Raw genomic sequence first — 17,967 nt, 5'->3', positions numbered from 1 at the left:
ACCGGACCTCTGCGGAGAAGGGTCCAACCGCCAGCCCCACTGGGGAGGAATCCCCAGAGAAATTGGAATTGCTAGGGATTGCAGCCTGATCAGGCTCCTGGCTAGGTGGGTTAGAGGAGGCTCCCTTCCTGCTACTCCTAGAGGCTCCTGACACCTCTGCTGGCCTGGCTGCCTGCCAACATGGAGGGGTGGGAACTGGCTATACCACCTCCAGTTGAAACGGTGCTAACTGATAGGGGTGCCGCCCTTCCAGTCTGCAAGAAAAAAGTTTTATATAAAACCCAAAGTAAAGAAAATAGTGTAACACACACTATGTATAGTATAATGAAACCCCAGGTATTCATCACCCAGCCCCAACAGTAGTTTTTTGCAATTTTTAAAGCTTTTGTAAACTTTGTAATTGTACCAAATCTTTCATCTTTGTAACTTTGCATTCTTATTTTTGTCTTTGCAGGAATTTTTTGTTTGTTTTTGAGACAGGGTCTAACTCTGTCACCCTGGCTGGAGTACAGTGGCCCAATCTCGGCTTACTGCAGCCACGACCTTCTGGGCTCAAGCCAATCCTCCCACCTCAGCCTTCCAAGTAGCTGAGAAGGCAGGCATGAGCCACCACACCGGGTTAATTTTTGTATTTTTTGTAGAGACAAGGTTTCATCGTGTTGCCCAGGCTGGTCTCAAACTCCTGAGCTCAAACGATCCGCCTGCCTCAACCTCCCAAAGTGCTGGGATTACAAACAAGAGCCATCACGCCCAAATTATATATATATATGTGTGTGTGTATATATGTGTATATATATGTGTGTATATATATGTGTGTGTATGTGTGTGTGTGTGTGCGTGTGTGTGTGTGTGTGTGTGTGTATATATATATATATATATATTTTTTTTTTTTTTTTTTTTGAGATAGAGTTTTGCTCTTGTTACCCAGGCTGGAGTGCTGGAGTGCAGTGGCGTGATCTCGGCTCACTGCAACTTCTGCCTCCTGGGGTTCAAGCCATTCTCCTGCTTCAGCCTCCCAAATAGCTGGGATTACAGGCATGCGTCACCACGCCTGGCTAAGTTTTGTATTTTTAGTACTCCAGCCCTAATATATATATTATATATATATTATTTTATTATATATATAATATATATTTAAATATATATTATATATTATATATTTTCATATATTTTAAATATATAATATATAAATTATAAATTATATTATATATAAATTATAAATTATACATAATACATACAATACATAATATATAAATATATTATATATATTTATATATAATTTTGAGATGGAGTTTCCCTTTTGTTGTCCAGACTGGAGTGCAATGGTGTGATCTTGGCTCACTACAACCTCCCCCTCTTGGATTCAAGCCATTCTCCTGCCTCAGCCTCCTCAGTAGCTGGGACTACAGGTATGCACCACCACGCCTGGCTAATTTTGTATTTTTAGTAGAGAAGAGGTTTCTCCATGTTGGTCAGGTTGGTCTCGAACTCCTGACCTCAGGTGATCCACCCACCTTGGCCTCCCAAAGTGCTGGGATTAAAGGTGTGAGCCACCGCACCTGGCCCAAATAATATTTTAAAGCAAATCCCAGATAACATTTCTCCTGTAAATATCTCAGTCTGCATATCTGAGAAAGACATCTTTGAAACATGATCCCGTGCCATTGCCATTAGTAAAGCACCTAATACAATTCACAGTAATTCCTCAATATCACTGAATGACTAAGCCACATTCTAAAAAATATCTTTTAAACAGTTTTTGGGTTTTTTTTTTGGTTTTTGGTTTTTTTTTTTTTTTTGAGATGGAGTCTCTCTCTGTTGTTCAGGCTGGAGTGCAGTGGTGCAATCTCAGCTCGCCGCAACCTCCGCCTCCCAGGTGCAAATGATTCATGAGAATCAGCCTGTAGCTGGGATTACAGGTGTGTACCACCATGCCCGTCTAATTTTTGTATTTTTAGTAGAGACGGGGGTTTCACCATCTTGGTCAGGCTGGTCTCAAACTCCTGACCTCATGATCTGCCCGCCTCGGCCTCCCAAAGTGCTGGGATTACAGGCATGAGCTACCGCGCCCAGCAAACAATTATGAATAGTTTGTGTTGGGTGTGATGGCTCACACCTGTAGTCCCAACACTTTGGGAGGCCAAGGTAGGAGGACTGCTTGAGCTCAAGAGTTCAAGGCCAGCCTGAGCAACATAGGCAGACCCCATGTGTACAAAAAAAATTTTTTTTAATTAGCCTGGTGTGGTGGCACGCACCTGTGGTCCCAGCTACTAGGGAGGCTGAGGTGAGAGGGTCACTTGAGCCCAGGAGGTCGAGGTTTCAGTGAGCCGAGATCACGCCACTGCACTCCAGCCTGGGCAAGAGAGGGGACTCTGTCTCAAATAAAAAAAGGTATTTGAATCAAGATCCAAGTAAGAGCCCCATTTTACTTTTGTCTGTTATGCCTCTTAAGACTCTTTTTACCTATAAGCTTCCCCATCCCTTTTTGTTCATCTTTTTTGAGGTATAATTGACTACATATGTTTAAAATATACAATTTGATGAGTTTTGGTATTTGCATACACTGTGAAACCACAACTATGATAGTGAATGTATCCTTTGTTTGTTTCTATTTTGATGTAATTGCAGACTTACAGACTTCTTTAAAAACAAAACAAAACAAAACAAAAACACAGGGTCATTTGTACTGTAGGATGTCCAGCTTTTTTTTTTTTTTTTTTTGAGGCGGAGTCTCACTTCTTCGCCCCAGCTGGAATGCAATAGCGCAATCTCAGCTTACTGCACCCTCCGCCTCCCAGGTTCAAGGAATTCTCCTGCGTCAGCCTCCCCAGTAGCTGGGACTACAGGCCAGTGCCACCACGACCAGCTAATTTTTGTATTTTTAGTAGAGATGGGTTTCACCATGTTGGCCAGGCTGGTCTCGAACTCCTGACCTCAAGTGATCTGCCTGCCTCAGCCTCCCAAAGTGCTGGGATTACAGGTGTGAGCCATTGTGCCCAGCCCTGCATTTTGTTTTGGTTGAATGCATCTTTGAGGTGTCCTTAAATGTGTTCCTCAATCCCATATGTAACATGAACTAGTACTGAGATATATAGGCTTGCCTTGATTCAGATCAATATTTTAGGCAAAAATATTTTATAAGTGTTGCTGGGTGCTTCCCATAGCATTGCATCAGGAAGCAAGAAACCCTCTTGCTGACTCACCTTCAGGATGCTAAGGTTCTGTAGGTGTCAGCAGATCTCTCCATTATCAAATTCTCCATCAGCCCCTTCACCTTGTGGTTTTAGCACCATGGATGATGGCTGTTCCCATCCATTAGCTCAAACAACAAACATTCATTAAGCACTCCCATGTGCCAAGCATTCTGCTTAACACTAGGAACAAAGAGATAAACAAAATATGGTCCCTGTCTTTAAGAAGCTCATGAGGGGCTGGGCGTGGTGGCTCAAGCCTGTCATTCCAGCATTTTGGGAGGCTGAGGCAGGCAAATTACTTGAGGTCAGGAGTTCGAGATCAGCCTGGCCAACTTGGTGAAAACCCATCTCTATTGAAAATACAAGACCAGGATTACAGGCTTACACCTGTAATCCCAGCACTTTGGGAGGCCAAGGCGGGTGGATCACGAGGTCAGGAGATGGAGACCATCCTGGCTAACACAGTAAAACTCTGTCTCGGCCGGGCGCGGTGGCTCAAGCCTGTAATTCCAGCACTTTGGGAGGCCGAGGCGGGCGGATCACAAGGTCAGGAGATCGAGACCACAGTGAAACCCCGTCTCTACTAAAAATACAAAAAATTAGCCGGGCGCGGTGGCGGGCGCCTGTAGTCCCAGCTACTCAGGAGGCTGAGGCAGGAGAATGGCGGGAACCCAGGAGGCGGAGCTTGCAGTGAGCCGAGATCGCGCCACTGCACTCCAGCCTGGGCAACAGCGTGAGACTCCGTCTCAAAAAAAAAAAAAAAAAAAACTCTGTCTCTACTAAAAATACAAAAAAATTAGCTGGGCGTGGTGGCAGGCACCTGTAGTCCCAGCTACTCAGGAGGCTGAGGCAGGAGAATGGCGTGAACCCAGGAGGTGGAGCTTGCCATGAGCCAAGATCACACCACTACACTCCAGCCTGGGCAATAGAGCAAGACCCTGTCTAAAAAAAAAAAAAATTAGCTGGGCCTGGTGGCAGGTGCCTGTAGTCCTAACTACTTGGGAGGCTGAGGAAGGAGAATCGCTTGAACCCAGGAGGCGGAGGTTGCAGTGAGCCGAGATTGTGCCACTGCACTCCAGCCTGGGCGACAGAATGAGACTGAAAAAAAAGAAGCTCATAAGGGGCCATGCAGTGGCTCACACCTGCATTGTAATCTCAACACTTTGGGAGGTGGATGTAGACAGATCGCTTGAATCCATGAGTTCGAGCCCAGACTAGGCAACACGGCAAGACCCCATCTCTATAAAAACTTTTTATAATTAACTGATTCACACCTGCTACTTGGGAAGCTGAAGCAGGAAGACCACTTGAGCTTGGGAAGTTGAGGCTGTAGTGAGCCATGATCATGCCCACTGCACTCCAGCCTGGGGACAGAGTGAGATGCTCTCTCAAAAAATAATAAAAATTTTTTTAAAAAGGCCAGGTGTGGTGGCTCATGCCTGTAGTCACAGCACTTTGGGAGGCTGAGGCAGGCGGATCACGAGGTCAGGAGATCAAGACCATCCTGGTTAAGACGGTGAAATCCCATCTCTACTGAAAATACAAAAAATTAGCCGGGCATGGTGGTGGGCACCTGTAGTCCCAGCTACTTGGGAGGCTGAGGCAGGAGAATGGCAGGAACCCAGTAGGCGGAGCTTGCAGTGAGCTCCGCCTCATTTAAAATCGTGCCACTGCACTCCAGCCTGGGCAACAGAGCAAGACTCCATCTCAAAAAACAAACAAACAAAAACTCATCAGGTACTGTGGGATGGAGACAAGTAAACACTTAACCTTTTATTTATTATCTATTGAAAGCCAATTATGTATCAGGCTTTGTGCTAGATGCCAATAATTGCATTATAACGTGTAATAAAAGTGATACCTACTACTTATTGGAGTGCACCATAGTATGCATTGTCTTACCAGTCTTCAGAAAGTCCTTTGCTATAATACGTACATACATTGTACAGATTTTGGGGTTTTGTTGTTGTTGTTGTTGTTTTCGGAGACAGAGTTTTGCTCTTTCTCCCAGGCTGGAATGCAGTGGCGTGATCTCGGCTCACTGCAACCTCTGCCTTCGATTTCAATGATTCTCCTGCCTCAGCCTCCTGAGTAGCTGGGACCACAGGCGCCACCTGTGGTACAGACGGGATTTCACCATGTTGGCCAGGCTGGTCTAGAACTCCTGACCTCAGGTGATCCACCCACCTTGGCTTCTGAAAGTGCTGGAATTACAGACATGAGCCACCGCACCCAGCCCTGTTTGTTTTTTTTTTTTTTTTTTTTTTTTTTTTTTTGAGACGGAGTCTCGCTCTGTCGCCCAGGCTGGAGTGCAGTGGCCGGATCTCAGCTCACTGCAAGCTCCGCCTCCCGGGTTCACGCCATTCTCCTGCCTCAGCCTCCCGAGTAGCTGGGACCACAGGCGCCACCACCTCGCCCGGCTAATTTTTTGTGTTTTTAGTAGAGACGGGGTTTCGCCGTGTTAGCCAGGATGGTCTCGATCTCCTGACCTTGTGATCCGCCCGTCTCGGCCTCCCAAAGTGCTGGGATTACAGGCTTGAGCCACCGCGCCCGGCCACCTGTTTGTTTTTTATTAGAGATGAGGACTCATTATGTTGCCTAGGCTAGTTGTGAACCCCTGGCCTCAAGTGATCCGCTCATCTTGGCCTCCCAAAGTGCTAGAACTACAGTCATGACCACTTTACACATTTGGAAGCAGAGACTCAGAGAGAAGTAAAGGGATTTGCCTGATGTTACACAGTGTATTAGTCAGGGTTCTCCCAAGAACAGAACACATAGGATATATACAGAGAGAGATGAGAGGGGATTTATTAGGGAAATTGACTCATGGGATTATGGAGACTGAGAAGTCCTAGGATAAGCCATCTACAAGCTGGAGAACCGGGAAGCTGGTAGCATGGCTCAATCCAAGCCTTTTGGTCCCAGGCTGAAGGCCTGAGAACGTTGGGGGTGCTGCTGGTACAAATTCCAGAGAAGGCAAGAGACCCTGGAGTTCTGATGTTTAAGGGCAGAAGGCAGGTGTCCCAGCTCTAGAAAAAGAGAGAGAGAGAAAGGGAGTGAATTCACCTTTCCTGTCTGCCTTTTTGTTCTATCCTGGCCCTCAGCAGACTGAATGGTGCCCACCCACGTGGGTGTGGGTGACTCTTCCTCACTCAGTCCACTGATTCAAATAGCAGTCTCTTCAGGAAACGTCCTCCCAGACATACACAGAAATCATGCTTTATGAGTTATCTGGGTATCCCTTAATCCAGTCAACATGACACCTAAAAATCACCATCACTCACAATAAAAATGACAGAGCTGGAATTTGAACCCTGGGCCGTTGCCCTCCGCAGTCTCTTAATCTCTGTGCTATTCCACTGAGATCAGGGTAGCTTTTGTTTCCCGGTGCCATTGGAACTGAATGGCAAACCCTGCCTAATTTAGCAAGGAATAGTCTTTTGTGGGGACCTGAAATTCCAGACTCCAGGGCAGCCAAGAGAAGGAAGGCAAGAGGATGGCCTGAGCTCCCTGTTGTCCAGCCCAGCAAGAGCTTCCATGACAGCCATGGGTCAGGGGAGGAGGTGACCAGGACTGGAGCCGGAGGGGCATTTGGTCCTCTGGCCAGGCTATAGAGCAGACACAATCATCCCCATTTCCCAGAGGAGATGACTGAGGCTTAGAGAGATGAACGACCAGTTTCATGGCAGAGGCAGGGAGGCTGGTGTTCTGGCCTAAGACCATCCTGGCACAGTGGTTCCCAGCACAGACTTCAGTGCCCGACTGCCTGGTTCTGAATTCTGCTCTTCTTCTTTTTTTTATTTTTCTTTTCTTTTTTTTTTTTTTTTTTGAGACAAGGTCAGGCTGGAGTGCAGTGGTGCAATCTCAGCTTACTACAACCTCTCTCTGCCTCCTGGGCCCAAGCGATCCTCCCACCTCAGCCTCTTGAGTAGCTGGGACTATAGGCATGTCCCACCACGCCCAGGTAATTTAGGTATTTTTTGTAGAGACAGGGTTTCACCAAGTTTCCCTGGCTGGTCTCCAGCTCCTGGGCTCAAGAAATCCACCCACCTCAGCCTCCCAAAGTGCTGGGATTACAGGTGTGAGCCACCATGCTGGCCTGAATCCTACTTTTCTACCTGGTAGTAATAAGCCTTTGAGTCAGAGTCACCGACTCTTTGGACTTCTAATTTCCTTATCTGTACAACTGGGAATAATAATGGAACCTACTTTGTTGAGTGGTTTCAAGAATTAGGTGAAATAACCTAACCAAACATGGCAGATGGGAGTGCAAATCAATGTGAACTATTATTTCCGTATTCCGCGTTACTCAGGGGACAAGATTTTTCCTGAACCAAGTCCATGGGCAGCAGGCCCCTCCAACCAAAGTGGAGTGAGTTAAGCCCTCTGGAAAGTGGTGCTGCTGTCATGGAGCCCCATGGCTGACTGGGTGTCCTCCCGTTGCTCAGATACCTTTGGACCTGGCATCTCAAGAACAACAGATAAGGTGCTGCAGTTCATACCTGTGGAGGCCCAGGCACCTGTTGCTTCCTGTCCCCCGCTTCCAAGCAAAGAAGGCCCCACCCTCTTCTCAGAGCAAGGGAATCAGGTGCCAGAACTGTGTCCACTTGGGATGGAGAGAAAAACCCTTCCCCAACCAACCCTCCCCAGGCTCGGCAGCCAATGAAACCACACCCTGCCGAGTTCAGCCTAGCCCAGTTTGGAGACAAAGGGCGCTCTGATTTTACCTGCTGTAATTAAAATATTTCATTTTCTTAGTGTATACCCGTGAATCCTTGATGTGACATCCATACAGATGAATTTCCTTTCAAAAAAAGGGACTTTGTGGCTAACACCATTTATTTATTCGTTTATCACATCCCAGGAGGCAGGCAGACAACGTAGTGTAGGGAACTGACAGGTCTCGAGACCTTTTTATTTTTTTTTTTAAGCAATAGGGTCTCGCCTCTGTCACTCAGGCTGGAATGCAGTGGTGGGATCATAGCTCACTGCAACCTTGAACTCCTGGGCCCAAGGGATCCTCCTGTGTCAGCCTCCTGAGTAGCTGAGACTAACAGGTATGTGCCACCACGCCTGGCTAATTTTTTAGTTTTTTATTTTCTGTACAGTCGGGGGGGGGGTCTCACTATGTTGCCCAGGCTGGTCTTGAACTCCTGGTCTCAAGTGATCCTCCTTCCTTGGCTTCCTAAACTGCTGTGATTACAGGTGTGAGCCACGGTGCCCAGCCGTGGGCGCTTGAATCCTTGATGTAAAGTCTATATAGTTTAAATTCCCTTCAAAAAAGGTACTTTGTAGCTAACATCATTCATTTATTTTTATTTACTTTTTTGAGACAGAGTCTTGCTCTGTCGCCCAGGCTGGACTGCAGTGGCACAATCTTGGCTCACTGCAACTTCCACCTCCTAGGTTCAAGCGATTCTCCTGCCTCAGCCTCCCAAGTAGCTGGGATTACAGGCGTGCCCCACCATGCCTGGCTAATTTTTGTATTTTTAGTAGAGACAGGGTTTTGCCATGTTGGCCAGGCTGGTCTCAAACTCAAGTGATCCACACACCTTGGCCTCCCAAAGTGCTGAGATTACAGGCGTGAAGCACCGTACCTGGCCTCATTTATTTATGAAATCCCAGGAGAAGGCCAGAACATGGTGTAAGGAATTGACAAGTCTTATGACTTGAAGCAAAATTTATTTCCTTCTCTAAGTCTCAATTTATCTTCTGTAAAATGACTCAGTTAGTTAGAAGGAGGCTTGAGATCTCTTGTGCCTCTAATAACCATGACATTGAGCTTCTTGAGATTGAAAACTGGCACTGCACAGGATCCCATTTTTTTCTTTAGGGGGCCAGGAGTTCTCAAGTGAGGGGTGTTTACGGAATCATGATGCTGTTAATTGCTTTTCAGTATTTAGACTCAACCTCCAGACAAAGTACAGAAGATTTAATTATAGCTAAAGAACAAGATGTAAATGTTATGAATAATATATAACTATTAAAAATTGGGAATTGCTTGGGAGGGAAGCCAGGAAGCTTGAGAAGGACATTAAATTCCTCATCTTCAGCTGGGCGCGGTGGCTCACGCCTGTAATCCCAGCACCTGGGGAGCCCGAGGCGGGCGGATCACGAGGTCAGGAGATCACGAGCATCCTGGCTAACACAGGTGAAACCCTGTCTCTACTAAAAATATAAAAAATTAGCCGGGCGTAGTGGCGGGCGCCTGTAGTTCCAGCTATTCGGGAGGCTGAGGTAGGAGAATGGCGTGAACCTGGGAGGCGGAGGTTGCAGTGAGCCGAGATCGCGCCACTGCGCTTCAGCCTGGGCGACAGAGCGAGACTCCGTGTCAAAAAAAAAAAAAGATTCCTCATCTTCGAACTGGTATTTCTCTAGAGAAGGAGAATTGGGCTGAGTGGTGAGTTCATAATTATTCACTATATTATTATACTTTATAATTTATATATGTGATATATTTATTCTCTTTATATGTCAAATATTCTCTCTCTAAAAGATTAAAAAAAAAAGTAATAGAGGCAAACTCCTGAGGTCAGGAGTTTGAAGTCAGCCTGGCCAACATGGTGAAACCGTGTCTCTACTAAAATACAAAAATTAGCCGGGCATGGTGGTGGGTGCCTGTAATCCCAGCAACTCGGGGAGCTGAGGCAGGAGAATCCCGGGAACCTGGGAGGTAGAGATTGCAGTGAGCCGAGATCACGCCACTCCATTCCACTCCAGCCTGGGTAACAAGAGTGAAACTCTGTCCCAAAAATAAAAAATTTAAAAATCCGTGTTGAAGGTCCTACTCCCTCCACTGTCCACAAAGATGACCCAACCAATCTGGTGCTACCAACTGCCCCTATTTGCCTGGGATCCTGGGTTGCTGGGGGTGTAAGACTTTCAGTGCTAAACCCATGAAAATCCCAGGTAAACTGGGAGAAGTTTGTTCCCTTCCCAGAGTCAGTGAGGACTGATTGGATGGATTGTCCACCCCACGCGCTCACCTACTCATGTATTTGTGGAAGGGCTGTGTCTTGGTCTTGCCAGGTGTTGTAGGTGGGAAGGGTGGAGCTGGCCAGGCTGGACTCACACTGTAGCCAGTGGCAAGAGATTCCTGCCAGGGTGGAGACCTGCAGAGCAGTAAAACCTGGGCAAAGGACAAGGGTTCCAATGAGGCCTAGAAAATTTCAGAGTCCAGATACAGGATGAGGTGTCTATAATTCTCCAGAGTAACTGTCCAACTTTTCAGGTCACATTCATTCAGTCACTCATTCATTCATTCCTTCAATAAACACTCACTGGCACCAGCATGCACAAATGCTTAGCTGGTGACAGGGGCTGCTCCCTATCCTGAAGAAGCTTTTGATCTGATGGAATAGACAAGGGAGCCAGGGATTTACAACTCAGGGATTTACAACCCAGAGCAGTAAGCAAGGATAATGCCTTTGTTGTTGTTGTCGATAGTCTTGCTTATCTCCCAGGTTGTTGCACAGTGGTGCCATCTCAGCTCACTGCAACCTCTGCTTCCCAGGTTCAAGCAATTCTCCTTCCTCAGCCTCCTGAGTAGCTGGAGTTACAGGCACCTGCCACACATCCAGCCAATTTTTGTATTTTTAGTGGAGATCGGGTTTCATCATGTTGGCCGGGTTGGTATCAAACTCCTGACCTCAAGTGATCTGCCCGCCTCAGCCTCCCAAAGTGTTAGAATTACAGGCGTGAACCGCCACGCCTAGCCAACAAGGATGATCTTAACAGTTATTTATTATTATCATTTTTTTGAGACAGTTTCAAAAATGTGATGGGGAGCAAAGTGACATTTAAACTGAGTTAACCGGTGTTTGTGGCAGAAGTCACCACCTGGGAAAAGGCCGGGAAGGGAGAAGAGCTTGGTCTAGCCAAGAAGGGAGAGGTGGGAGGTTAGACTGAAGAGCAGGGTAGGAGCCGGGCATGCTGGCTTACACCTGTAATCCCAGCACTTTGGGAGGCTGAGATGGGCAGATCACTTGAGGTCAAGAGTTTGAGACCAGCCCTAGCCAATATGGTGAAATGCAATCTCTACTAAAAATACAAAAATAAGCCGGGTGTGGTGACATGTGCCTGTAGTCCCAGCTATTTAGGAGGCTGAGGCAGGAGATTGCTTGAACCCAGGAGGTGGAGGTTGCAGTGAGCCAAGATCACGACACTGTAGTCCAGCCTGGGCAACAGAGCCAGACTCTGTCACAAAAAAAAAAAAAAAAAAAAAAAAAAAAAAAAAGAAAAGAAAAAGAAAAGAGCAGGTAAGGACCAGGTGGGGTAGAGGTGGGGGTTGTGTTAATCATGGTCAGCAGATTGCACTGTGTCTGGAGACCAATAGGGAGCCACTGCAGGATTGTCAGCCAGGTGTGGTGGATCATAACCAGCACTTTGGGAGGCCAAGGCAGGCAGATCACTTGAGCCCGGGAGTTGACCAGCCCGGGCAGCATGGTGAAACCCTGTCTCTACAAAAAACACAAACATTTGGCCAGGAGTGGTGGTTCATGCCTGTAATCCCAGCACTTTGGGAGGCTGAGGCAGGAGCACCGCTTGAGCCTAGATTAAGACCAACCTAGGCAACATAGTGAGACCTCATTTCTAAAACAAAAAAAAACAAAAGATAGCTTAGTACAGTGGCATGCACCTTTTGTCCCAGCTACTGGGAAGGCTGAGGCGGGAGGATCACCTGAGCCCAGGTAGGTCCAGCCTTCGGTGAGTCACTGCACTGAAACCTGAGCTACAGAACAAGACCCTGTTTCAAAAATGAATAAAATGAAATGAAATAAAAAGTTCAGGGATGGCCGGGCGTGGTGGCTCAAGCCTATAATCCCAGCACTTTGGGAGGCCGAGATGGGCGGATCACAAGGTCAGGAGATCGAGACCATCCTGGCTAACACGGTGAAACCCCATCTCTACTAAAAAATACCAAAAAAAAAACTAGCTGGGCAAGGTGGCGGGCACCTGTAGTCCCAGCTACTCGGGAGGCTGAGGCAGGAGAATGGCGTAAACCCGGGAGGCGGAGCTTGCAGTGAGCCAAGATCCAGTCACTGTACTCCAGCCTAGGCGACAGAGCGAGACTCCACCTCAAAAAAAAACAGTCCAGGGATGAGCTGGGCGCAGTGGGTCACGCCTGTAATCCCAACCCCTGGGAGGTTGAGGTGGGCAGATCACCTGAGGTAAGGAGTTTGAGACCAGCCTGACCAACATGGTGAAACCCCGTCTCTACTAAAAATACAAAAAGTAACTGGGCATGGTGGTGCATGCCTGTAATCCCAGCTGCTCGGGAGGCTGAGGCAGGAGAATCACTTGAACCTAGGAAGCAGAGGTTGCAGTGAGCTGAGATGGAGGCACTGCACTCCAGCCTGGGTGACAGAGTGAGACTCTGTGTCAAAAAAAAAAAAAAAAAAAATGCCTGGCATGGTAGCTTACGCCTGTAATCCCATCACTTTGGGAGGGCAAGGCAGGCAAATCAGAAGGTCAGGAGATAGAGATCATGATGGCCAACATGGTGAAACCCCATGTCTACTAAAAATACAAAAAATTAGCCAGGTGTGGTGGCATGCGCCTGTGGTCCTGGCTACTCTGGAGGCTGAGGCAGGAGAATTGCTTGAACCTTTTTCACTCTGTCCTCCAGGCTGGAGCGTAGTGGTGAGATCTTAGCTCACTGCAACCTCCACCTTCCCGGTTCAAGCAATTCTCATGCCCCAGCCTCCCCAGTACCTGGGATTACAGGCGCCTGCCACCAAGCCCTACTTATTCGTCAGCTGTTTATCATCCCCTTCAGGGAACTGAGGCCCCTGGAGGACAGGGCCAGGTCTATCCTGTTTGTCACCATATTCCTGGTGCCTAGCATGGGCCCTGAAACAGAGCTGACTGAGGTAAATATCTGTTGAATGAGTAAAGGATTGATTGAATGGTTATAGTCCTGGCAGCCAGGACTACTGAACTCTAAGCTGGCTGTGTGACCTTAAGCAATTGGGTTCCCCTCTCTGAGCCTCCATCTTAGCCTCTGTAAAGTAGATCAGGTCAGTGTCATGCAAACTTTTTCAGTCAGAACCCTCAGTAAGAAATACATTTTGTGGCCGAACGTGGTGGCTCATGCCTATAATCCTAACACTTTGGGAGGCCGAGGTGGGAGGATCACTTGAGGTCATGAGCTTGAGGCCAGTATGGCCAATATAGTGAAACCCCGTCTCTACAAAAAATACAAACATGAGCTACTCGGGAGGCTGAGGTTCGAGAATCACTTGAATCTGGGAGACGGAGGTTGCAGTGGGCCAAGATCACGCCACTGCACTCCAGCCTGGGCGACAGAACAAGACTCCGTCTCAGAAAAAAAAAAAGAAATGTATTTTGCATCCTACCGGGGCACACTGAAATTGGGTTTTCACAATGTGTATAACATTTCCTTTCTTATGTGGAATGAACTCTGATATTTTCTTTTTTGTTTTTTGGGTTTTTCTTTTTTTTTTTTTTTTTTTGAGACAAGTCTGGCTCTTGTTGCCCAGGCTGGAGTGCAATGGCGCGATCTCGGCTCACTGCAACCTCTGCCTCCCAGGTTCAAGCGATTCTCCTGCCTCAGACTCCCGAGTAGCTGGGATTACAGGCACCTGCCACCACACCCAGCTAATATTTTTGTATTTTTAGTAGAGACAGCATTTTGCCGTGTTGGCCAGGCTGGTCTCGAACTCCTGACCTCAGGTGATCCACCCACCTCGGCCTCCCAAAGTGCCGGGATTACAGGCGTGAGCCACTGCGCCCGGCCTGAACTCTGATATTTTCTATTTTCTTCTGTTCTACTACTTTATTTTATTTTATTTTATTTTATTTTATTTTATTTTATTTATTTATTTTTTTTTTGAGATGGAGTCTCGCTCTGTCGCCCAGGCTGGAGTGCTGTGGCACGATCTCAGCTCACTGCAAGCTCCGCCTCCCGGGTTCACGCCATTCTCCTGCCTCTAGCTGGGACTACAGGCGCCCGCCACCTCGCCCAGCTAGTTTTTTGTATTTTTAGTAGAGACGGGGTTTCACCTTGTTGGCCAGGATGGTCTCGATCTCCTGACCTCGTGATCCGCCCGCCTCGGCCTCCCAAAGTGCTGGGATTACAGGCTTGAGCCACCACGCCCGGCCTACTTTATTTTATTTTAAAGACCGAGTTTCACTCTTGTTGCCCAGGCTGGAGTGCAGGGGCACGATCTTGGCTCACTGCAACCTCCGCCTCCTGGGTTCAAGCGATTCTCCTGCCTCAGCCTCCTGAGTAGTTGGGACTACAGGCATGTGCCACCACTCCTGGCTAATTTTTGTATTTTTAGCAGAGATGGGTTTTTACCACGTGGGCCAGGCAGGTCTTGAACTCCTGACCTCAGGTGATCCGCCCGCCTTGGCCTCCCAAAGTCCTGGGATTACAGTCGTGAGCCACCGTGCCTGGCCCTCTACTTGAATTTATGTATGTATGTATGCATGTATGTTAGACACTGCAGTGAATGCATTCTTCTTTTTCATTAAAAAGAATGCTTAGGCAGGACACAGTGGCTCATGCCTGTAATCACAGCACTTTGGGAGGCCAAGGCACATGGATCACTTGAGGTCAGGGGTTCAAGACCAGCCTGGTTAATGTGGTGAAACCCCGTCTCTACTAAAAGTACAAAAATTATCCAGGCATGGTGGCATGTACCTGTAATCCCAGTTACTTGGGAGGCTGAGGCAGGAGAATCATTTGAACCGGGGAGGTGGAGGTTGCAGTGAGCTGAGATTGTGCCACCGCACTCCAGCCCGAGCCACAGAGTGAGATTCTGTCTCAAAAAAAAGTTCTTTGTGCTCATAGTGGTTTGGGAGGGGAAAAAAGTGCTTGTCCCAATCCAGGAAATTAATTTGAAGCTTCCCTAACTGCTGGGGACCCACAGTTAAAAGACTGAACTGTGGCCGGGCATGGTGGCTCATGCCTTTAATCCCAGCACTTTGGGAGGCCAAGGCAGGTAGATCATCTGAGGTTAGGAGTTTCAGACTAGCCTGGCCAACATGGTGAAACCCCGTCTCTACTAAAAATACAAAAATTAGCCAGATGCAGTGGCGGGCACCTGTAATCTCAGCAACTCGGGAGGCTGAGGCAGGAGAATTGCTGGAAGCTGGGAGGCGGAGGTTGCAGTGAGCCAAGATTATGCTACTGCACTCCAGCCCAGGCCGACAACAGCGAGACTCCATCTCAAAAAAAAAAAAAAAAAAAAAAAAAAAGACTAAACTGCATGAAGGGTAAGGTCCAGGAACACTGAGATGCTGAGATGATGTCACACAGCTTGTCTGCAGGAATGTCCCATGATTTAGTGTGACGATTAGGAGCATGGGCCCTGAAATGAGAGGGCTGGGTCAAATACTGGGGATACTGGGCTATGTTGACCTTGACAATTTATAAAACCTCTGAGCACCTAGATTCTTGTCAATTAGTAAAATAGAGGTAGTACTAGTTCCTACCATCTAGGAGTGGTATAAGGATGAAATGAACTAACAAGTGCAAAGTGCTTAATACATTTAAATGCTCAATAAAGGCCGGGCACGATAGTTCATGCCTGTAATCCCAGCACTGTGGGAGGCTGAGGAGGGCAGATCACTTGAAGTCAAAAGTTCGGGATCAGCCTGGCTAACATGGTAAAACCCATCCTTACTAATAATATAAAAATTGACAGGCCGGGCGCGGTGGCTCACGCCTGTAATCCCAGCACTTTGGGAGGCCGAGGCGGGCGGATCACAAGGTCAGGAGATCAAGACCACGGTGAAATCCCGTCTCTACTAAAAAATACAAAAAATTAGCCGGGCGCGGTTGTGGGCGCCTGTAGTCCCAGCTACTTGGGAGGCTGAGGCAGGAGAATGGCGTGAACCCGGGAGGCGGAGCTTGCAGTGAGCCGAGATCGCGCCACTGCACTCCAGCCTGGGAGACAGAGCGAGACTCCGTCTCAAAAAAAAAATAAAAATAAAAAATAAAAAATAAAAAAAATAAAAATTAGTCAACATGGGGGCGGGCGCCTGTAATCCCAGCTACTCAGGCTTGGGAGGCTGAGGCAGGAGAATTGCTTAAGCCTGGGAGGCAGATGTTGCAGTGAACTGAGATCGTGCCACTGCATTCTGGCCTGGGCAACAGAGCGAGACTCCATCTAAAAAAAAAAAAAAAAAAAGCTTAATAAAGAACACTTAAAACACCAATGTCTTGCCCTACCCTTCTGATGTGAGAAAACACATGTATGGGTAGCCCGGCAGAGACTCAGTGCCCAACAGATGTCTGTGCCTTGTTGGAGATGTTTAGAGCTCCCTCTTCCCTTTCTGCGCTGAGAAACTGAGTTTCCGGGAGGCAAAGGTATTTGCCCAAGGTCACCAGCAAGTCCCGGACACAGCTGTCGGGCTTACTTTGACAAACTTCAGATTTTAAGAGGTTCTACAAAGATCTGATTCAGGGTATGCATGGGAAATTCCCTTGCTACCCAGAATTTCACAGATCTCAAGCCCTCTTTCTTTCTCTTTTTTTTTTTTTTTTTAGCCTCCCCCCATTTAAAACAAAAATTAGTTTGTATATGGTAAAATTCACACGTTTTGGCATTCAGTTCTGTAAGGTTTTTTGTTTTGGTTTGGTTTGGGGTTTTTTTTTTTTTTTTTTTTTTTTGAGACAGGATTTCACTGTGTCACCCAAGCTGGTATGCAGTGGTGTGATCATGGCTCACTGCAGCCTCGACCTCCTGAGTTCAAGAGATCCTTCCACCTCAGCCTCCCACGTAGCTGGACTACAGGTGGGCATGCCACCATGCCTGGCTAATTTTGTTCATTTTTTGTAGAGATGAGGTTTCTCTATGTTGCCCAGGCTGGTCTTGAACTCCTAGGCTCAAGGGATCCTCCCTCCTCAGCCTCCCAAAGTGTTGGGATTACACACATGAGCCACTGCATCTGGCCAAGTTCTGTGAGTTTTGACAGACACAAGCAGTTGTATATCCACCACTATAATCAAGATGTAGTACAGTTCCATCGCCGGGTGTGGTGGCTCACACCTGTAATCCCAGCACTTTGGGAGGCAGAGATGGGCGGATCACAAGGTCAGGAGTTTGAGATCAGCCTGGCCAATATGGTGAAACCTCGTCTCTAATAAAAATACAAAAATTGGCTGGTGTGTGCCTGAGGTCCCAGCTACTTGGGAGGCTGCGGCAGGAGAATTTTGCCTGAACCCGGGAGGCAGAGGTTGCAGTGAGCCAAGATCGTGCCACTGCACTCCAGCCTGGGTGACAGAACAAGACTCCCTCTCAAAAAAAAAAAAAAAAAAAGAACTGTTCCATCATGCCAAAATATCCCCCTGTGCCCTTGTAGATGGCCACACCCCTCATTCCTAGTCCCTGACAACCACTGGGCCCTTTTCTGTCCCCATAGTTTTGCTTTTTCTAGATTGTCATATAAATGGAATCATATAGTATGTAGCCTGTTGTATATGTTTCTTTCACTTAGCAAAATGCTTTTGACCATATTGTTGTGTATGTCTGTAGTTCATAGTTCATTTTTTTCTTAATAGTCTTCCGTTATTGTATAGACACAATTAATTGTTTTATCCATTTACCAGTTAATGAGCACTTGGGCTATTTCCTGTTTGGGACTATTATACATAAAGCTTCTAGGAACATGTATGCGTCTTTGTGTGGACATATGTTTTCATTCTTCTTGGGTAAATACCTAGGAGCAGAATTACTAAATCATATGGTTAGCATACATTTAACTTTCTAAGAGATTGCCAAACTGTTTTCCTTTTTTATTT

At 47.2% G+C, this 17,967-nt stretch overlaps 1 long non-coding RNA gene across 1 annotated transcript in view; it reads left to right on the top strand.

Moving 5' to 3' along the window:
• Window positions 1-9,394: 9,394 nt before the first annotated feature.
• The window catches only part of LOC114674404 (uncharacterized), a 27,501-nt gene continuing 18,928 nt past the window's right edge, over window positions 9,395-17,967 (top strand). The window contains exon 1 of the long non-coding RNA XR_003725481.2: window positions 9,395-9,594. This is a non-coding gene — a long non-coding RNA (uncharacterized LOC114674404). The remainder of the gene's footprint in view (window positions 9,595-17,967) is intronic.

This window comes from Macaca mulatta, chromosome 20 (genome assembly GCF_049350105.2).
Source record: "Macaca mulatta isolate MMU2019108-1 chromosome 20, T2T-MMU8v2.0, whole genome shotgun sequence".
Classification (NCBI taxonomy): Eukaryota; Metazoa; Chordata; class Mammalia; order Primates; family Cercopithecidae; genus Macaca; species Macaca mulatta.
The sequence above is the reverse complement of the archived record's forward strand: the minus strand, read 5'-3'. Positions and strand labels throughout refer to the sequence as shown.